General features: G+C 41.7%; 1 protein-coding gene and 1 long non-coding RNA gene across 7 annotated transcripts in view; one reads left to right on the top strand and one right to left on the bottom strand.

The window, feature by feature from the left end:
- Positions 1-23265, top strand: part of FBXW7 (F-box and WD repeat domain containing 7) — a 281687-nt gene that overhangs the window by 114262 nt on the left and 144160 nt on the right. The window lies entirely within an intron of this gene.
- The window catches only part of LOC117877898, a 47710-nt gene continuing 45533 nt past the window's right edge, over positions 21089-23265 (bottom strand). For both annotated transcript variants that reach the window (XR_004645847.1, XR_004645846.1), the window contains one exon: positions 21089-21332. This is a non-coding gene — a long non-coding RNA (uncharacterized LOC117877898). The remainder of the gene's footprint in view (positions 21333-23265) is intronic.

The raw sequence follows: 23265 nt of genomic DNA, 5'->3' as shown, positions 1-23265 counted from the left end.
TGCAGAAATTTCCTTTTTCTTCCTGAGCCTACAGGACCAATCATATCTATCTTATGTAGTCCCAATGCTGAAAGGAGTATTGCAATCTCTCTCTTTTTACCTACAAGAAGTAGATAATTGGAGTACCACAAGATGTCAAAATATCAGAGGGTTGGTGGTGACCATCAATGCCAGTTTCATGGGCTGGAGAACTTGTTCAGGGAACAACTTCACCCAAGCATTACAGACAAAGTTCCTACATTTTTAGTTGGCTTGACTTTAGGGTTACTAGGGCATATCTGATTCTTCTACGTAATCCTGATCACTCAAAATGTAGTTCTCAGGTCTTGACAACACTTTAGCAATGACTTATATAAAAAAACCAACGAGGTACCAGTGTCACGCTGTCTGGAATGGCTCACGACTTTGAGTGCCAACATTGTTAGATACCCCAAACTGGTGGTTCATTAATTAGATTTCACCAAGCCAATAACAAATGAGAACTCGTGGACCACAATAACAGTCTTACCAAGGAGTCAGACAGTCCCCGTAAACTCTCTCTCTCTTGCCACCCAGACAAACTGGACTTAGTGATAAATGCTCATTTACACCAAAAATCACAACATATCAGGTTGCTTCCAGTCGCAAGAGACCAATCATTTACCCCAGATCAGTGTAGTCTAGATCCTACACCACAAACAACACCTGTAACCAATCCTGTAATAAACTAACCAGGCAAAAGGAATAAGAGAGTTATTTGCAGGTTAAAACAAGCAAACATGCACACACTAATGAATTACCATCTAAATCCTAAGAGTAACAGAGTGATCTGTCTATTCAAAGTGTCTTTTGGGGAAGACCCAGGGGTGGGAATCTCTGGCTTCAGTTTAGAATCTCTGGCCCTTTAGAGATTAAACAGCCAAAAAGATGCAGTTTCTTCTTGTCGGGGATTTTTATTCCCTTCCCCCAGAGTTCAAGATGATGGGATGAGTTTACATGCTGTCTCCTCTTCATGGATGGTGGTGGGGAGAAAGCAATCAACAAATTCTTTTTTTCCTCTGATGTTCTACAATGGTTTGTCTGGTGTCTAGGGGCCTTCTTTTGTTGGGTAGGAAATAACACCTCCTGTGGCAATCTAGTATTTCACACTTGGTAATGTTTCTCCTGACTGTGGGGGTTTACAGTTACAGAGCAAACCCTTAAATATTTACCCATTGGATATAGACATTATAAGTGAGATTAATACATGCGGCAACATACAAACATTTTATAGTCTAAACACTAAATACATTCTTATAAGACTAATACCTACTTTAAGCAAAACTAACATACAGGTGACCTGACCTGGTCTGGTCTCCAGCTATGAGGTTGTCAGTTCTTAGCTAATGCCAGCATTCTAGGCAAGAGCTGGCATCTGGCCTGCCAGCGTCACAACCAGGTCATCAGCCTTTACATAGATGTTCATGCTTCCTCTGTCCCTGGGCAGAAAACAATCTGCTGGCCTTTCAAACCTTACTCATAAAAGGAAAACTAAACATCTAAGCAGGCAGTTGATAGATCTAAGAGTGGAGTTGTCTCTCATATTCTTTTAGTTCAGAGTCAGACCCTGGGATTCTGGTCAATGGACATTTGCATCCAGGATCAAATAACCAAAGTTTTATTCCAGATGAGGAGATTAAATGCAGTAACTATGGTTGTACACTTTCACCCATCGCTAAAAGCATCAATGTATGTCTGCTTTTCATAATATGCTCCAAGACAATTAAGACAAAAACGAGAAAGCAGAAGTGGGGCTGATGGCTGCACATTGTCCAATGAAGCACCTTGGTTCTCTGTCCTAGTTCAGGTGGCAACAACTGCTCTTCTTTCTCCCCCCTCAGGGAGAACCTGCTCGCACAAGGACTGGCCCAGATAAATTCAATTTAGCAGCATGGTACTGAAGAGGCACCAATTAAAACAGATTATTTACCTGAATTATAAATAAATAACCTTTTAACCTCTAGAAAGTATTCCACTGTCAGGGCATTTTCATGGGCTTGGTCTACATTTAAGTCATAGTGTGAAGGCCATTGGTATGGATCCAGGCAAGATGAGGACAAAACATGTATAGTGGATTTCTCACAGCAAAGTTTTAATATGAGCCTAAAACTCCAAACTGTGAAATTCCAAATGGAGGCCACTTCTAGCATGCTGGCAATAGCAAGTGGGTGGAGAATTTCATCTCACTGGATATCAAAAGACTTCAGCTGTCTCCACATGTCAACCCTACACCACTATAGAGTACGCTTCCTTGTTAGTTGAGTAGCAGGAGACAGAAGTGCTAAGAGCTAATGTGGCTTTATCCTGAACTTTGTCTGTGTTTCCCAAGTCTCAGGAAATAATTCTTCCATCTTTTGACCACATACAAAATCTTTGAATATTATAAGTACTTACCAAAAAAAAAAAAGGGGGGGGGGAAGAGTGGAAAGAAATGAATATTGAATAAACTCAGCAATTCAGAAAATCTCTAGCTCCATTTGTCATTTGTTCTATAATCAAACAAACATCCTTTGCTCAATAAATAAATAAAGCCAAGGATTCATTTATTAGATGGCTTAAATGGTCATGGCAGAAATTTACCACACCGGAAACCTTTTTTTCCTTTTTGAATGTTGTGTGATCACTCACTCTTAGCAACCTCCTGGCCTGCAGGATCATATGCAACATATAAATAGGCTTGGCAGAACTTTTAATTTTTTATCATTTGGAGGGATAATATAGATGTTTTCTTTTTAATTTTTAGCGATTTTAATGTTCACAGTTGCACACAAATTGTGTGTGTGTGGGGTCAGACAGAAATTGACAGATGCTTTAGTTTTTTTAACCTAAAACTTTATAACTAGGGCTGTCAAGCGATTAACAGGATGATTAATCACGATTAACTTTTTAAAACAATAATAGAATACCATTTATTTAAATATTTTTGGATGTTCTCTACATTTTCAAATATATTGATTTCAATTACAACACAGAATACGAAGTGTACAGTGCTCACTTTATATTTATTTTTGATTATAAATATTTGCACTGTAAAAAAACCAAAAGAAATAGTATTTTCAATTCACCTAATATAAGTACTATAGTGCAGTCTCGTTATCATGAAAGTTGAATTTACAAATGTCGAATTATGTACAAAAAAATAACTGCATTCAAAAATAAAACAAGAGCCTACAAGTCCACTCAGTCCTCCTTCAGCCAGTCGCTCAGACAAACAAGTCTGTTTACATTTGCAGGAGATAATGCTGCCCGCTTCTTGTTTATAATGTCACCTGAAAGTGAGAACAGGCATTCTTGTGGCACTTTTGTAACCGGTGTCGCAAGATATTTACATGCTAGATGTGCTAAAGATTCATACTTACCTTCATGCTTCAACCATCATTCCAGAGGACATGCATCCATGCTGATAACGGGTTCTGCTCGATAACTATCCAATGCAGAGTGGACCAATGCATGTTCATTTTCATCATCAGAATTAGATACCACCAGCAGAAGGTTGATTTTATTGTTTGATGGTTTGGGTTCTGTAGTTTCTGCATCTGAATGTTGCTCTTTTAAGACTTCTGAAAGCATGCTCCACTCCTCGTCCTTCTCAGATTTTGGATGGCACTTCAGATTCTTAAACCTTGGGTTGAGTGCTGTAGCAATTTTTAGAAATCTTGCATTGGTATCTTCTTTGCATTTTGTCAAATCTGCAGTGACAGTGTTCGTAAATCCAACACCATGTGCTGGGTCATCATAAGAGACTGCTGTAACGTGAAATATATGTCAGAATGTGGGTAAAACAGAGCAGGGGACATAGAATTCTTCCACCCCCCCCCCAGGAGTTCAGTCACAAATTTAATTAACACACTGTGTTTTTTTTTAATGAACATTATCAGCATGGAAGCATGTCCTTCAGAATGGTGGCTGAAGCATGAAGGGGCATACAAATGTTTAGCATATCTGGCACATAAATACCTTTCAGCGACGGCTACAAAAGTGCCATGCGAATGCCTGTTTTCACTTTCAGATGACATTGTAAATAAGAAGCAGGCAGCAGTATCTCTCGTAAATGTAAACAAACTTGTTTGTCTTAGCGATTGGCTGAATAAGAAGTAGGACTGAGTGGACTTGTAGGCTCTAAAGTTTTACATTGTTTTGGTTTTGAGTGCAGTTACATTACAAAAAAAACCCTACCTTTGTAAGTTGCACTTTCACGATAAAGAGATTGCATTATGGTATTGTATGAGTTGAATTGAAAAATACTGTTTATTTTGTTTATCATTTTTACAGTGCAAATATTTGTAATAAAAATAATATAAAGTGTGCACTGTACACTTTGTATTCTGTGTTGTAATAGAAATCAATATATTTGAAAATGGAGAAAAACATCCAGAATATTTAATAAATTTCAATTGGTATTCTATTGTTTAGCAATGCGATTTAATCACAATTTTTTTAATCGCAGTTAATTTTTTTGAGTTAATTGCATGAGTTAACTCTGATTAATGAGCAGCCCTATGTATAACCATTGAACACAGATTGTTAACATCATGTGACAACATATACAAATTAAATAGCCTTAAATCAAACTCTAATAAGTTTTCAAGCAGCATTTTTATTTTGCCTATCCATAAATTTCAGTTGTAATCGATGGAAATACTGTTTATGGGTTTGTATGTACAGTGAAATTGACATTTACTGATAGAAGTCAAATCCTTTCAAGCCTAGATAAAAAGCGTTGTAGGGTTGCTGTGTGATCATCTTTCCATCCCTTCACTGAGTTTTACAAATTAAATGTGTCGGCCTCATGGAAGATTCTGTCTGCTGTGCTCTCCCTGTAACTATTGAAAATAGAAGATGTGTCTCCTTCATGTTGTTTATAGTTATTCATCCTTTCTTTCTGGTTATGTATTGCTATTGGCATTTCCATTGTAATGGATTTGTGAACTTTCCATGCAAGGAAGAATACAAAAATTTATTTTAGCTTACCCTAAAATGTCGTCTTTGCTTCTAGGAAGAAAGTGCACAGATCCATCCCTACCAGCACAAGTGTTAACGCTCTGAGGGTAGCCTATGTTTTTACATTTTTCTCTCTCTCTCTTTCCCCCTGCCCCACTTTGTCCATGAGATTTGTCCACTGATGTTAGGGATGGAATTTGAAGTTTTCTGGGGGGAAGGAAATGTTCATATGTTTTTCTTGCTATGCTTAATTACTTGTTTAATGCTTAGGGGGAATTAGCTCTTCAGAGCAGCTTTAAAAGTATCTCAAACTGACTTGGACTTTAGGGGTGTGGCCACTTTGTCTGTCTTGACTGACAGGTCTGGTTCTGCCTCCAGGAAGAGCAGAGCGGGATGGTCCATTGTAATCATCTATGGACTTTTTCCCATTAGAAGAAATAAAATTTTAGGTAAATTGAGATATATTTTCCAATTATGATTGCAAGGTTTCTGCTTTCTTTGCAAGTCATGGAATAGCTGTTCTTCCTGTTCTACATAATGTGATTATAAGCAGCACTCTAATTCTCTACTTATGCTTATTTCAACTGAAAGTACTGCTTTTGGAAAAATGGGCATTTTTTGCTGTTTTGTTTCTTTCTTCATATTTTGCTGCCTGTCATAGGATAGCAGTTGACTGAGTAAGTAAAACCTGATTTCCCCATAACCAAACCCCTCAACCAATAGCAGTCATGAATGAGTTGTAAATTAAAATGTTTACTCTACTGTACCAACAAACATTCTGTTGTTTTGCCAGTTCCAACCTTTCCCTGATCTGCAATGCAAGTTTAATTTGTCAGATCTTGCTGTTGTGGGATTACTGTAAATTTTCAGATCTAATATATTTAAATTAGCCTAAATCTTTGTGAAACATAATATGCCAAACCTGAAAATAGCCATCATTCATTCATTCTATTCCATTTTGCACTAAAACATTACTCAGAGAAGAGTTTTATAATTATTGGTTTCTAATTTCCTTGCCTTACCCTAAATTGTTAACGTTACTGAAACTATAGCATCTTTTCTTCATTGGACCATGCAGATTATGAACATAAAAAGAAGCACAAGGGCCAGTAATTCAGAAGAATCAATCTTTACCTGTGGACCAGGCCTACAAAACTTTGGACCTTTGACTAGCTTGGCATTATAAAGTGGGTGTCCTGCTGATGACAATGGGAAGCTTGTATGAAGGCTGGAGATAGATTATGGCTCTTATTTAATTACTTTTGTTGTGCTAATCCTTCAGGCCAGGTCCCCATTGTACCAGATACTAGATAAATATCTAACAAAATAGACAATCTCTGCCCCTGAAGAGCTAACAATCCAATTATGAGACTATAGGCAGCAGGCAGAACCAATAAATAGACCGGGGGAGCACAGAAATAATGAAATGATATTGATCAGCATGATGTGAAGTGTGGTAGCATTCCAGCTGCCTAATTATGGTCAAGGCTTTTTTTTTATTTGTTTATTTTTTTTCTGGGGGCTTTTTTGTAACCTTCACATATGAGAAGGATTTGAGAGAGGACAATGAAGTGATTTTGGATATTTATAGAAAGCTGCTCCCATGAATGAGGGATGGCATGGGAAAAATGCAAAGATGCCTGTTGGAAAACTTTTAAAAAATATGGAAGAATGGAATCATTTGTGGAATGAAGGTTGAGGTCATAGTGTTGGTACTGTATTAGAAATGATAACTAAGGCAGGAATAGTCTATGAAGGACTTCAAGTGTAATTAGCAAAGCTGCTGTTACATTCAGTATCAGTGGGGAAGAAACATAATGTTGGTCATCCACTACTCCTTTTGCCCTTTATTTGGTAATTTGTATATGCAAATACCTGATTTGTGCACCCATTTGGAGTAATTACATGCATAAATTAATTATTCAGTTACACCATAGTTTTTAAAAATCTGGTTGTTAAATTGCCAGTTAAGACACCATTATGATAAAGAGAAACATTTGTTCATACCTACCCTAGGCCTTGTCTACATTATATGGATTTACCTCAGTTACAGTCCTTGGTGGCTAGCCATCATTGTAGCTGCACTGGCCCAATCCCCAATGTAGATGGGCTAAGCTACTATTTGCCATAGTAAATTTATTCTGATTTCAAGTGAAGGTGAGTTTCATCAGTGCCAATAGTGGCATTGTCTATCTACTGTAAGCTTACACTGGTGCTGTACACTGATGGTTGGCCATCAGTGGCTGCAATTTTGTTTCCAGGTTAAGACCATGTTCATCCTTCAGTTTGGAAGGTATTTTCACAATTAAAACTGCTAGAAGACATGCTTTTTACAAAAAACGTCTGTCCTGCAGAATCTGCTTCTTGCTATGAAGTTGCTTTGCTTGTTTCTGCCGCCATGAGAGATGCATAGTATTGTCTGTCACTTCCTACTTGGAGTCATAAACTTTGATTTGCTTATGATCAGATTAACTATATTCTGCTTTGGATCCCAATGTCACCCATACCAAGTATCTGCTTTAAATTACTTGGCTTCTATAAACAACATCATGCAAGCACTCTGAACCCTGTTTTAGCAAAGAATTTATTAGGTTTGTATACAGATTAATTTGTTTACACATATAGGGACTGGGCTCTAAAATGAAAAGAGTGCTGGGACAGTAATTAAGCAGTCTTGAAATCTGATGTTTCTGTAGGTCAGAATAATGTTAAATAAAAATAAATCTAGTCAATGGCCTACACCTAATAACTTTTAAACACTTGGATTCTGGGAACCTTTTAACAATTATATAGTGTCCTAAAGAATGTAGCTAATACATTGCAAGGACATTGTTGATGCTTGGACTTCCCTCATCGCTCACTGTATAGGAAGTTTTAAATATTATTAAATTAGGGAATTGATTTATTGGTCTTTATGACCATGTTCTTTTCTTTTGTGTGCACAAAGCCAATTCTAGAAACAAAATAAACAATCGAGTGCTAATGTTATGAAGTGTCCATTCCTGCTGTTGCTGCTGTTACTAAATATAAAAATGTGTTATGCTAGCTAGAACATTTATTTCTGAGTCCTCTTTTCCTAAACTCTGCATAATAAAGTAGATCAATAATGCACTTTCTGGTCAATGAGAGCTGCACAGTTCTTTCCCTGCCTGTAGTACCTCTAATAATTTATCTCCTGTTACTCTCCTCCTTAGGTCTTATGCTGTACCATGTACTCTACACTTCATGCCTCTTCTCCTTATGGTTCTTCTGCCCTTCTCCAATGCTGCCTTATATACCTGGAATATACTTTCTGATCCTGTATGTCACACAGCTTCTACTTCATATCCATTCTCCAAACCCACTTTTTTCCACATCAAACATAAAACTTTCCTGTGCTAATACACCTCTACCCCAATATAACACGACCCGATATAACACGAATTCGGATATAACGCTGTAAAGCAGTGCTCCGGGGGGGCTGCGCACGCTGATGGATCAAAGCAAGATCAATATAACGCAGTCTCACCTATAACACGGTAAGATTTTTTGGCTCCTGATGACAGCGTTATATTGTGGTAGAGGTGTACTTTGAAATAATTACTTTAACTAAAGTAAAAGGAACTAAGAGGATGCCAATGCATTTCAAGCAAGTAATTATGTAATTTTATTTAATGTAGTTCTTCACTCTGTCTTGCTTGATGTTCTCAACCCTAGAATCTAATAAGTTTAGTAATGCAGGTAGATATATAGATTGGTAGAAAGTATTGTAGTTAACTTGAAGTACTGGGAAAGGATTGTAGAGGTCAGCCTAAAACATTTCTATTGAGATTTCATATTAAATATCAGAATGTGAAAGTAAGCTGATGGCTGTGTGTGGAAGGTGAAACTTACGTATACACCATGAGAAGCAAACTCTAGTAATCTGTTCAAATGTTGAAACTACAGGTGCAAAACTTTCAATAAAGGAACTGGTGCTTTGAGTGATATGTTGGGCCTTTCAACCACTGAGTGGTGTCAGTGCAAGTAGTAAATGATGATATAACAGCAATGTAATGTGTGAGCAAGCCAGGATGAGTTCATTTTCTAACTCCATTGTAGGGAGGCATTAACGCTTTGGGAACAATACATTAGACATCAGGTGTGTAATTACTTGTTTTGTTGTTGCTGTTATTAGCCGAGCATCCCAGACGCACTTTAAACAAGCTCGCAAAGCAACTAAAGACAGCTGCTTCCCAGAAAAGTGTAAAATCTTGATTTGTCATGACACAAATTGGGTACATAGTCAAAAATGGAGTGAAGCAGATGGAACACACAAGGATGAAAATATGGCTACTCAATGAAATATGTGCTCATCTAGTTGATTAGGCTTTTTTAAAATGGTTTGATGATATAAACTATGCATTCAACTGCCCTTAATTTGACCAACTATGAAAATCTTCCATCAGATTACTTAAATCCCAGGTAGCCTCGTTGGCATGAGTCATCCCTTTTATAAAGACTGAGTAGTGAAGTCTATTCAGCAATGGCAAGCCATCGGTTCAAAGCTTGTTTCATGACAAGCAGCATTCTGAAATATCCCCATATCTGCTGTGGGGCAGGAGCCAATTCTATGTCTTACTTGATATATTATTCTGGATTAGAGTTGAGATTTTGTGTTCATTTTCACTTTGATTTTTTTTGTTAAAAAAATATTCAGGTGCTATTTATACATTATAAATAAAGTAAACAAAACAAACAAGCCAAAGTGCAGTTTTTTTTAATTGACTCTAGTGTACCTTCACACTGATGTGTGCCAGTGATTCTACCCACTTTCATTTAAGGAACATAAAGTTCACAATTGCCATATTATATACCTATTAATTCATACTCTTTCCCCTTTGCTGTTATTGTATTATGGTCTTTTTCTTGCATTTTATAGGAGATTGTAGAAGTTCTGGCCTTTGTCTAATCAGTTATAATCTTAATCAATGCAACATGCTTTTGAGAGAAATCAATGAGCAAGCCCTAAGTACAGCACAACAAAATGGGACCAAATTTTGCAGCAGGTACCCCCAATTCTTTGGCATTAGCTCCTAACTTCTTCATCAGTGTTAATTTATTATACCTCCATTTATTAGATCTTTACCATACAAGAATTACAAGTAATTTTTTCTCTTTGAAAATTCTGATATCTTAGTCATTTTGTAGTTTATTATGCATGTAGATGAGGTAGTTGTCAGCAGTTAGTATTGAAGGGGCAAACCTCAGGTTCCATTATAACATGGATCTAATTCCTGTAATAGAAGTTAGATATAACAAATCCACATAGTGGGTCATATGTCCATCTGTTTTCAGTTTGAAGGCTAAATGCTTGATAGATTGTGATTAACAGCTGCCCTGAGGTGATCTGGGTTGAAATCCTGGGCCTGCTTAAGTCATTTGCAGTTTTGTCATTGACTTTAATGGAGCCAAGATTTCACCCCAATGCTGTTTTTAATCCCATTTTGTTTTTAGTTAAGAGGATCAGCTAATACATCAGCTTGTGTTGGAGTCCTAGGGAAGACATTAAATCTGTTCGCTGGCTTGTGATGATCTATATTGCAGTGTCACTGTTCCTGATGATGTAACATTGTGCTATCACCATTTCCATTATAACATCTGTAGATTAAGTTTACTGCTTTTTGACACAGTTTTGCACTTGTGTAATTTTTTGTAATGACTGCGTTAAATTATACTGTATTTTGTAAGCATATTCTAAAATGGTCTTTTCTCTGGGTATGTGGAGGTTCATATGTAAAGTTTTAAAAATGGTTTACAGTAAATCTGCGGAAGTTTTTTATTTTCAAAGTACTATTACAAGGCTTTATTATGTGTCAAAGCAAAATCAACGTTCAAGATCATAGTATTTCAGAGTTTTTATTTTCTGGGTAAACGATGCACATAGAAGCTATATATATATATATATATATATATATATATATATATATATAATATTAGAAGTGAGATGTCTTCAGTGAAGAATATTTATGCATCTTTGACTTAAAGCATTCTGTTCATATTTGGAAAAAGTAATGGGGTAGTTATTTTGAAGTGCTATGCCTTATCATTGTGTGAATCATCTACCGTTGATGAATACTGATAAGCCCAGGCCTGCTTATATGTAAAACATTGTCATGGAGAAAATCAGGGCAAAAAGGGGAAAAAATGATTAGAACTAATAGAAAAGATTTTGTGCATAGTTACTGTCCTGTAAGCATTTGCTGCCAGCTTACTTGCCATGGACTATGAAAGCGGGTCCCCCTGGGTATGTCTACACAGCAACTAGACATGTGCGACTGGCCTGTGCCGACTTGGGCATGCAGGGCTCGAGTTGTGGGGCTGTTTTATTGCATTGTAGATTTCTGGGCTCAGGTCAGAGCCCAGGCTATAGGACATGACGAGTAGGGAGGGTCCCAGAGGTCAGGTTCCAGCCCGAGTCTGGAAGTCTACACAGGAATGAAACAGCTCAGTGAGTCTGAGTCAGTTGATACAGGCCAGCCCCGGGTTTTTCTTTGCTGTGTAGACACACCCCTTGACAGCGTTGGAACTCACAAAAGTAATTTCAAGCTGAGACAGAATCTTTTTAATTTATCTTAGTCCTCCCACCTCCTTTCCAGTATTATACTATACAACACAGTTATAAACACTATAAAGTTAATCATTTATGTGTGTACTCTGAGTCCCTTCCATGGACCTAAAGGGATTCTAAAATCGACTTCTGTACTCCACCTCCGCGAGAGGCGTAGTGCTTGAGTCCACATCCTCACGTCAACATGGGGCTAGTGTAGACACTGTGTTGTGTAATTTGAATGAATTGGGCTCCGGTTAGAAATAAGGATAAAAGAATGGGGAATTTTTTTCTCTCTAGGGTTTTACTGTCTTTCTGACCTCAGTTGAATCACTGCTACATTCTGAACAAGCTACAAGTGTTGTAACACTCCTACTGAAGGCTCTATGATGATGGAAATAGTAAAGCAAGCACTTGTCTGCACACAAGAAGAATAGCAAATAATATACCATTATATTTATACTAGTTCAATCCCTTTAGTGTGGATGCAGTTAGATCAGTATAAAGGTGCTGTATACTGTACAGGCCAGTCCTCCACAGGAATAGTTATACTGGTATAAGGCACCTTTTTACCAACAATAGCCTCATCCATATGGAGATGGGGTGGGAGGGTGGTACCAGTACAAAACTGTGTGTAGAGCAGGCCCAAGTTATCTAGCTAGGTTTCTTTTGACAGCCTTAAAGGGGGAAGTAGGACTGTTAGTTCATTCACTCTCGTCATCTGGCTAGTGTATGGCAATTTCATAGGCAATTTCTGGTCACACAATCACAGTTAACCAGATTTAGACCCCTAGTACTCTAATACAATATACACAGACTTCCTGAGGGACTGAATTCCTGAATTCCTGAGGACTGTAAGTTTAACTCAACTCTGGCAATCTCTGTAAGCCTGGCCCTGGTTCCAGGTTTTTAAATCACAGACTGCATATCTGTATTTGGTCTCTTGCACCTATTGTTCCTGCATCTCTTCCTGGGTGATGATTTTTCAGTTAAATAATTCCCGTTCCATCTCTTGAGTCAGTGTCGATCTTAGATGCATATATGGTCCTCATCATTGCAGTATCTTTTATGCATCTCACTTTGTTTTATGCATCTTCACAACACCTCTGTGATGTAGGAAAGTACTAGTACCCCCATTGTACAGATGGAGAACAGAGGGCCAGATTTTAAAAAGTATTTAGGTGTCTAAAGATGAAGATAGGTGCCAAAGTCCTATTGAAATCGATGAGTTAGGCAATTGTGTGCTTTTGAAAGATGCCTAGTGGGGTTATCATCATGTTTTGGTCCCTAAATACCTTTAAAAGCCTGGCCTAGGAGGTTAAGTGGCTTGCCCAAAGTCACATAAGCAGTTTGTGGTGGAGCAGAAACTTCAACCCAAGTTTTCCAAGTCATAGCTAATGTCCTAACTACTGGACTATTCTGCCTTTCTGTCACCAAAACAAGGTTAGTGGGATTGCTTTAAACATATTAGATTATAATTCCAATAATTTCCACTTCTCTTCTCTGGCAGCCCACTTGAGATGGTTTCATTGGGGTCTGGGCAGGGCCAGGGCTAGGCTGTCAGACAGGAGTTTGTACTGTTTTCACACTTGGCAATTTTGCATGCAGTTTTTCAGCAAGTGTCTTGCTGAAATGAGGTCAAACTTTAGATCTATTCACCACAAGATGATGTACATCAGAACATTCTGTGAAGCATTTCCTGGTGATGCACAGAGTAAACAACTTTACTCTCCTTAGTTTGATTCTTAGTATGTTGAGAGGAGTTGAGAGAAATCCACTCATGGGCATCAGGACTTCCCCTTCTCAAGTAGTCTGTAGAATCCTTAATTTACACCAAATGTCAAGTCGCTAAAACCAGAGGAATGTCAATGGATTCTGCTGTTTCTGAATAATGTATGAGGTATATTGATAGGCTTCGGCAAGGTTGATAAAAGTTTATTCCTGTAGTTCTCCTTACTACTCCACCCCTCAAACCCCAGCTTGTATTTTTTTTTTTTTTAAAGTAGAGGCTGGAGATCTCTCAGGTGGATTTTGAAGTGTTGAGGCAGAAACATTTTACAGGTTCATTGATTAGCTTTCAGAGAGCCAGCTCTAAAATTTAATTCCATTGTTGAAGGTGCATTTTACAAGAAGGAAGCTGCGGATTATTCTTCAGCATGTACTATACAAAATCTTCACTGAATATTCTGGGCTGCATAATTTATAAAGCATGAATTTGGCCCCTAGACTAGTATATATCTCTTATAAAAAATGAAATAGCTGCACAAACAGAGGATGCTCAGGGGAACAAGGCAGGGGGCTGAGCATATGCAATGTTTGCAGCCGACCTCTCCTGGTAAAATATACTAAGTGATGTTGCATATGTGAAGTGCATTCTCCACTCCCACTCCTTATTCTTACTCCTGTCCCCCACCCCCCCAGCCCTCTAGCTTATAACGCTGCTAAATCGAATCCAGTTTTGAAATTTTCATTGTCAACTTTTCATGCTATATTTCAGCTTTTCCCCAGTTATTTTGATGCTAGTGGTAAACCATTGTTACACGTGCATGTGCACACACACTTACTTTTTTCCAGGGCTCTTGTGAAATTGAATTATTAATGTTTGTAAATCACTTTGAGATCCTCAGCTGGAAGGTGCTGATGGTGATTCCATGACAAACTTTTCTGGCTGCCACTCGTAGTAGGGCTAGGGTGGCAATTAAGATACAAGAATTTGCCTATCTTCTAGGACACTCTTGATTTGTATAGTAAACCAGTATTTTGACATACTGATTTAAAAAAAAAAAAAAAGGCTGAAAACTTTAGAAACTAAATGACGTAATGACTGTTACTTATTCATAGATTCTAGGACTGGAAGGGACCTCGAGAGGTCATAGAGTCCAGTCCCCTGCCTGCATGATCCGATATTATTATGATCAGATATTAATGTGTTTACAAGTACGTTGGGCTACATGTGCTTTTATGTTGTACCTTTAGTTTTAGATTTGTTAATGTTATGGACTGGCTGTTCATGCAGCTTTGTAAATATTAATATCCTATAGTTTGTGCTTCAGAGGTGCTACAGGCTTTATCCCTAATACCAAATGAATAAATCAGTGGTTCTCAACCTATTTACCATTGTGGGCAGAGGCGATGCGTACGGGGGGCCAGGCCTGGGTGGGGAGTGGAGAGCGTGGGACAAGCCGCTTCTCATGCCAGCCGCTCTGGGTCACTGCACTGTGCAGCATAGCAGCTTCCTGAGAGAGTCTGGCTGGGGAGGCGGCAGCTTCCGCTCCCCACCCAGGCCCGGCTGCCAGGCACAGGGGCCAAGTGACCTGAAGTCCCCTCTCCCTCCAGCACATTTAAGGCTCACTTGGCCCCCGGGGAACCAGGCCCAGGGAGGGGAGTGTGTGTGTGTGGGGGGAGGGGCTGGCCACTGCCATCCTACTCAGGTGCTCTCAGGCAGCTGCTACATTGAACAAAGCAGCGACCTACAGGGGCCAGCTTCAGCCATGTGAAAAGCAGCTCCCTGCCTGGCCCGGCTGCTAGGGAGAGTGGTTGAGTGTTCCATGGGTGAGGTGCAGTGGGAGAAGGACAAAGCCCCTGCCCTCATAGATAATGTGGGGTGGGGAGAGCACGGTGCCCTGGGCTGGGAGCAGGGCTATAGGAGGGTTTCTAGGCAGAGGAGACTTGTGGGGCATTTACGTGTCCTCCCCTTTAGATTGTGCCCCCCAGTATGGCACAGGTTGTCTATGATTGTGGGCCTCTCTCTCTGTATTATGTGGACCGCATCCCTGCAGGTTCTCTGAGGGCCTGCGTGGCGCTAAATAGGTTGCTGCATGGCTGAGCAGCTTACAGGGAACTTAGAGTGCTTTGGCTGTGGATGAAGACCTTTCCTTCCTTTAATTTGGCTCTTTACTCTTCTTCGCTAATTTTTTAAAAAGGAAAATTTAAACCTGTTCTTTTAAAAACAAACACCCCTTTTTTTGTGTGTGTGTGTTGTATGAACAATGCTTGATAGGCCCCACCCGGCTTCTCTGCCTAGCAACCCTCCCACCTCCCTGCACCCAGCCCAGGGCCACCATGCTCTCCTCACCCCACATTATCTGCCGGGGGGCTGTGTCTTTCTCCCACTGCACCTCCCCCATGGCACACTTGGTCACTCTCCCTGGCAGCCGGGCCAGGCGGGGAGCCACTTCTCATGTGGCTGAAGCTAGCTGCCTGAGAGAGCCTGGGTGGGGTGGCAGTGGCCAAGCCCCCCACCCCTCCCCCGGGGCCCGGTTCCCAGGGGCAAGCGAGCCTATAGAGGGGGGTGGACCCGCCGCTGCTCCAGTTCCTTCTCAACTGCCTGTGACCTGAGATGGAGTATCACCATTAGCTAAGCCTCACAGCTTGCTGCACCTCTTGCTTATTTTACAATATTTCTTTATTTTATTCCCCCCCCCCCCTTTTTTTTTTTTTTTTTTTTTAGTGCATTTTGTGCTTGTGGGTGCAGGGGTTCTCCTTCCTCCATTTTTTCTTTGCCAATCTGAGCCTTTGTTTTCTTAGGCCTTGATCCTGGGCTTCGAGGATGGGTTATGCCCACAATCCCAGCTTCAAACCTTGTCATACCCATCATAGATCTCCCTGCTGATACATTCAAGCTGCTTCCGTTGGCTTGGGGAAACCCATATTCTCTACAAATGCAAGTTCTGCTCAGAACTTAAGAGCAGATGTAAGAAATTGAGGGAGCTCAGACTTAAAGTCCTGTTGGAGTCATCTCTGAGAGCTATGGAGTCTGAGTCACCACCCTCCAAGCTTCATTCAGTGCTGCTGACACAGCCACATGCTCCATGGCTACAGCAGTAATTATGCACCAAGCTTCCTGGCTGCAGTGCTCTGGACAGTCCCACAAGGTACAAAATACTGTTGAGGAACTTCCCTTCGATCGGGCCAAATTGTTTGGAGACGCCATGGATGGGTCCCTTCACACTCTCAAGGACTCCTGGATGATACTATGGGTATGTCTACACTACGAAATTAGGTCCATTTTTATAGAAGTCAATCTTTAGAAAGCGATTTTATACAATTGATCGTGTATGTCCCCACTAAGTGCAGTAGGTTGGCGGAGTGCATCCTCAATACTGTGGCTAGCATCGACTCACAGAGTGGTGCACTGTGAGTAGCTATCCCACAGTCCCCACTGCCCATTGGAATTCTGGGTTAAGCTCCCAATGCCTGATGGGACAAAAACAGTGTTGCGGGTTGTTTTGGGTACATGTCATCAGTCTCCCCTCCCTCCCACCCCTGCCTCCTTGAAAGCAATGGCAAACAATTGTTTTGCGCCTTTTTTCCTGGGTTACTCGTGCAGACGCCATATCACAGCAAGCATGGAGCCCGCTCAGCTCAGCTCTGCTGTTGTGAGCATTGTAAACACCTCGCGCATTATCCTGCAGTATGTGCAGAACCTCGCTAGGAGACGCCAGCACGAGGATGATTCTGAGGCGGACATGCACACAGATGTTCCTGAAAGCATGGGAGGTGGCAATTGAGACATCATGGGGCAGTGGGGCAGGATGATGCAATGGAACGCCAATTCTGGGCCCGGCAAACAAGCACAGACTGGTGGGACCGCATAGTGTTGCAGGTATGGGATGATTCCCAGTAGCTGCAAAACTTTCACATGCGTAAGGCCACTTTCATGAAACTTTGTGAGTTGCTTTCCCCTGCCCTGAAGTGCAGGAATACCAAGATGAGAGCTGCCCTGACAGTTGAGAAGCGAGTGGCGATAGCCCTGTGGAAGCTTGCAGTGCCTGACTACTATCGGTCAATCGGGAATCAATTCAGAGTGGGCAAATCTACTATGGGAGCTGTTGTGATCCAAGTAGCCAAGGCAATCAGTGACCTGCTAACAAGGGTAGTGACTCTGGGAAATGTGCATGTGCAGGTCATAGTGTATGGCTTTGCTGCAATGGGGTTCCCTAACTGTGGTGGGGCAATAGACAGAACACATATCCCTATTGTGACAGACCCAGACCAGTGGGGTACAGGAGTCTGGTAGAGGGCAAATATACTGGTCACTGGATGAGTAGTTTTCTGTTCTCTGAGTGACCAGAGCAGGGACTGCACTAGAATAATCAGGAACCTGCTAGAACCAGTTAAGGCAGGCACGCTAATTAGGACACCTGGAGCCAATTAAGAAGAAGCTGCTAGAATCAATTAAGGCAGGCTAATCAGGGCAGCTGGGTTTTGAAAAGGAGCTCACTTCAGTTTGTGGTGAGAGTGTGAGGAGCTGGGAGCAAGAGGCGTAAGGAGCTGAGAGTGAGAGGGTGTGCTGCTGGGGGACTGAGGAGCACAAGCGTTATCAGACACCAGGAGGAAGGTCCTGTGGTGAGAATAAGGAAGGTGTTTGGAGGAGGCCATGGGGAAGTAGCCCAGGGAGTTGTAGCTGTCATGCAGCTGTTACAGGAGGCACTATAGACAGCTGCAGTCCACAGGGCCCTGGGCTGGAACCTGGAGTAGAGGGCGGGCCCAGGTTCCCCGCAAACCTCCCAATTGACCTGGACTGTGGGTTCTTCCAGAGGGGAAGGTCTCTGGGCTGTTCCCCAACCCACATGGTGAACCTTTGAGGCAAGAAAATCCACCAATAAGCGCAGGACCCAACAAGATAAAGGAGGAACTTTGTCACCCTATCTTGGCACTGGACCACCTTACCAACCAGTACATAAACCACAAGGGGTACTTCTCAATGGTGCTGCAAGCACTGGTGGATCACAAGGGATGTTTCACCGACATCAACATGGGATGGCCGGGAAAGGTTCATGATGCTCGCATCTTTAGGCACTTCGGGCTGTTCGAACAGCTGCAAAAAGGGACTTACTTCCCAGATCAGAAAATTACTGTTGGGGATGTTAAAATGCCAACAGTTATCCTTGGGGACCCAGCCTACCCCTTGCTCCCATGGCTCATGAAGCCATATACAGGCAGCCTGGACAGTAGTATGGAGCAGTTCAACTATAGACTGAGCAAGTGCAGAATGGTGGTAGAATGTGCCTTTGGACGTTTAAAAGCTCGCTGGCACTGTTTGCTGACTGGGTTAGACCTCAGTGCAACCAATATTCTCATTGTTATTGCTGCTTGTTGTGTGCTCCGTAATATCTGTGAGTGTAAAGAGGAGACATTTATGGTGGGGTGGGAGGTTGAGGCAAATTGCCTGGCAGCCAATTTTGAACAGCCAGACATCAATATATATATATATTGTTGCCATCTTTTTTAATATACTTAATATGTAGTAAACTTGGTATGTAAATTGTGTTAATCTTTTTGAAGCATATTCCTAACCATGTTTGAAAAATTGGCTGATAAAATTGTATGTACTAAAAATTGCTTCTGTCTACACTTAGTGCCTACGCTCTGGAAAAATGTTAAGTGAACACTTCCCTCTTTGATATCAGAAAGCGCACATTCTGTTTCAAGTGCTTGTTTATTTTTATATCTGTCTGTCTATAATATATAATATATATTCCATTCTTTGTGTGCATACACTCCATGCTCTTGATACTTGATACTTGAGTGTGTTAGCCAGTAGTGTCTATTGGGACCACATATGTTCTTGTGCTCCTCAGTAAGCAGCACCTCCACAGTCCATATACATAAAGAAAATGGTGCCCAACATTTGGCATGAACTCTTACGTACATTGCCATGGGAAGGATGTCAATTTGTGGATTAGGTCTGCTGCAGGGCGGACACATTCAGGGGTTGGATGGAATTGCCTTGTGGGCTGCCAGTTGGAGTAACCTGATGGACTTCAGTTTTTCCCTTCATTCTGATATTTTTTTCCTGGTACGAAGACTTTAGGATGTCTAACCCCAAGTCTCCGGCAAAGCCCCTGTGCAAGGGGACAATACCTATAAATGAGGGGCATGTCATATGCCTCTCTTGTTTGCGGGAATCATAGATCCCAAGCAAATGTACTAACTGTAAATCCGTCTTAAAAAGAGCATCAAAAACCAGAGAGGCCTGTTTATAGATAGTTTTTTATTGGACCACTCTGTGAGACTGACTTGGGATCCTGGTGCTTCCCGTCCCCTCAACAAGTTTAATATCTTCCCAGGAATGCTCTAGAGCTGCATTGTCCAATGCTTTGGCTTCTGTTTCTGGCAGGACAGACAAAAAGTTTTCTAAGCAAAAGGAGCATCACCTTGGGGATAGTGAGAGTTGGGTCTCCTGTGAAAACTTTCACTACAAACAGGTTTAAATCTCCTCGTTGCTCCCATTCCAAGGAGACTTATCGGCCCAATATGGTCACTGTAAGTGTTCTGAGGGAGCATGCTACTGAGGCTTCACTACCGTATCAATACACTTAATTGGCCCCTACCTCAGCACCAACTGCTTTGATGTTAACTACCACAGTACCAGCATCATTGGTACTGGCAGTTTCCCTAATGGTCACATTGATGCCAACAAAACTATCTACACTCCCTTCAGTATGAGCTGTATCAGCGCTGACTACATTGGCACACTCCACTCTGGCTCCGATGTTTGTGGCACAGCCCTGTTCCGTACTGGTGAAGTATGTGAAACCCGGATATTTAGAAGTTTTGGAGGAACCGGAATCACTACTCTTCTCTACAAATGTGAACAGTCTGTCATTGATACTGGGACCTGCAATACCTTTGATTCCAGGTGTATCACCTGGTCTGACTGCTCCTACAGTCTAGGACCTAGACTCTCCTTGCAGCCTAGCAATCCAGTTTCGATGCACCCCCTCTTTGGATGTTGAATGTTCTGTTTTCTCTTCACCTGAGTCAAAGAGGAGTGGGCAACATTCTCCCACATGTTGGGCTTCTAGGTGCTACTGTCATACTACTAATAGAAATAATAATATTCCTGATAGGCCCCTTCTTGTGACTTTTGTGGATTGGGAAGAGAATCCAGGATTCATTCAACAGAGACTGTTGGGTACTCATATGCTCTGGTATCCTACTCCATGACCTTCAGGCCCTTATCCCTGTAATGTTCCAGAGTTGCCTGGCCTCGGCAGGTCCATACCAACTAGAATGCCACACTTGTGTATCACCCACCCCCAACGGAGGGAGATAGTACTCTTCCACAGCTCCACAACATGCTCCTCTCAGGTGGCTTCATGAGAACCTGCCCATTCTGAGGAAGAGCTTTCTGAAATGGGAGATCTACCTGGGGCCACAGCTATGTCATCCTCGACCCTCCACTCCATCTAACCCAAATAATTTGAAACATTTTCAGGACTTGTTCAGAAGAGTAGCTGAGGCTATACGAAGTCCTCTTGAGGAGGTGTAAGAATCCTCACATAAACTGGCATACTTCATTCACCAGTGTCAGGTTTTGTACGTTCCTGATTAAACAGGTACTGTTGGACTTTGCAAGAAATGTATGGCAGACACCTGCAGTTGCTGCTCCTTTGTTAAAGAAGGCCAGCAAGAAATACCAAGTTCTCTCTTCGGGAGCAGAATTTTTCTATTCATACCTGGTACTGGGTTCCTTTGTACTGGTTGCAGCTAATGAGAAAACCAAATAACATAGAATGACACCAGAAGAACGAGAACCAAAGCATCTTGGTTTATTTGGCCATAAAAACTAGTCTTTGTTGAGTGCTGGTCCATTTATGTATTCCACTCTGGGTATGCATGCACGCATGACTGGAGAGTTTTTGCAAGCAGTGTCTATTGGTCCCCACCTGTGCCCCAGCTCTACTTGTGCTCCCCACCAAGAGAAGTGGAAGGGAGGACCGACTGCCAGTTCTTTCTTATCACTTCATGGACTGAGTCAGGATCCTCCAACGTCCAGAGCTTCTCATTTCTTTCCATCCTGTAATTATATGCAAAGTTATATTATTCTTAGTTTGCTGTTAATTAGAGTTTTTGATGGTTGTAGTTATAGTATTAGAATCTTCACTCCAGGGAACCTTACCGGTCTCCCAGTGTGGGATTTGGATTATGCCCAGGATTTCATGCTTCAAAACCGGTGTTTTTGCCCCTGCATATGTGATGTTCTGTACCTCGGGGGACACCCAGCACCCCCATGTTCATCCTTTTAATGTGATTGTGTGGTATCTAATGCAAAGTTTGTCATGTCAGTTGTCTTCAGAAGGCTCATGATGCACTGAGCATTGTTGTTATAATAATGTTATAGTAATCGTTGTTATACTGATGTCATAGTAATGTTATAGATTGTAATTTCATGTATATAGTTATGAGGCTGAGTAAGCCCAGGCAAAAACTTTTGAGAAGCAGAGGGGCAGTTTGCACCTCTTCAGGGCATGTATGGGACAAACCCAGCCTAGCCTCACAGGAACAAATGATACTGGCCTAGGCAACAATAAAGGATCTGTTGGACTCTCAAGTGAGTCACCCCCCCTTCCTTTGGTCAGTTTGGGACTGTAGTGAGGGAATGCTCACCTGACTCTGGAGGGGTGGAGGGGGGCAAGGCAAGAAAGGACATGATAAAAGGGAGAGACATTTGCCATGCTCTTCCTCTCTCTTCCACTTCCATCTATAGACATCACCACCCAGTGACTGAAGCACTGATCAAAGGGGAGAGCCTGGCTGAATGGCAACCAGCCAGCCTGTGGTGAGAAACATCTAAGTTTGTAAGGGCATTGAAAGTGTTAAGATCAGCTTAGAATGTGTTTTGCTTTTATTTCATTTGACCTAACCTGACTTGTTATGCTTTGACTTATAATCACTTAAAATCTATCTTTCATAGTTAATAAATTTGTTTATTCTACCTGAAGCAGTGCATTGAAGCGTGTCAGAGACGCCCCTTGGGATAACAAGCCTGGTACATATCAATTTCTTTATTAAATTGATGAACTTATATAAGCTTGCAGTGACCAGCGAGCAGTCTGGACACTGCAAGATGTAGGTTCCTAGGGTTGTGTCTGGGACCGGAGATATTGGCTAGTTTCATTTAGTTGCACAATCCAAGGAGTAGCTTACATGCCAGAGGCTGTGCATGAACAGCCCAGGAGTGGGGGTTCTCACAGCAGAGCAGGGTAAGGCTGGCTCCCAGAGTCAAGGATTGGAGTGACCTAGCAGATCACCGGTCCAGATAATACCAGAGGGGAACATCGCAGCATGTTTTCAGTCAGTGACAACCACTAGCATTGCCTCTGCTGCCCTTGGGAGGCACATATTTCTGCCAAGTACAGTATTTCCCCAGCCGAATGCAGCAGGTGCAAGAGCTCTGCCTTCTCCATAAAGTTTTTTTGAAGCTAGTGAGACCCCTGTCAAACCCTGTCTGTGGAGACCCCTTGTACATAGGCTCAATTTGGCAAGGAGTGCGCTCCCTAGTTCTCTGTCTGATTCCTGAGTGGAGAGAGGCACAGGGAGGACCCTTTGGCTGGGCCCCCTTAATGCCCCTTACTTTCATATCTCAAACACAAAAGCAGATGCCCTCTTAGACTCTTTAAGAGGAGAGATACCTTTCTGACCCTGTCCAAGTTGGTCAAGTCTTCATGCCAGAAGGACTTCCTAAGCTGCATGACAAGACTCATAAGAGCAAGACTTCTTCAGTACAGGTCTCTGCATTGACCTTGACACTAACTGCAGTACCACCTAAACTGAAGCACTGAGAATTGTTGAAATAGTCAGGTCAGGGATTCATTGACCATCTTCAGGAGTGTCGGCTGTACCGGTGGAACCAGCTTCCCCTTAACCCAGGAAATTCAGCCCAGACGGGATTGAGAATCTTCTGGAACCAGCCTAGGCCACACAATCATAGAAGATTAGGGTTGGAAGAG

Source organism: Trachemys scripta, chromosome 5 (genome assembly GCF_013100865.1).
Source record: "Trachemys scripta elegans isolate TJP31775 chromosome 5, CAS_Tse_1.0, whole genome shotgun sequence".
Taxonomy (NCBI): domain Eukaryota; kingdom Metazoa; phylum Chordata; order Testudines; family Emydidae; genus Trachemys; species Trachemys scripta.
Note: the sequence above shows the minus strand (reverse complement) of the source record. Positions and strands in the feature narration are given on the sequence as shown.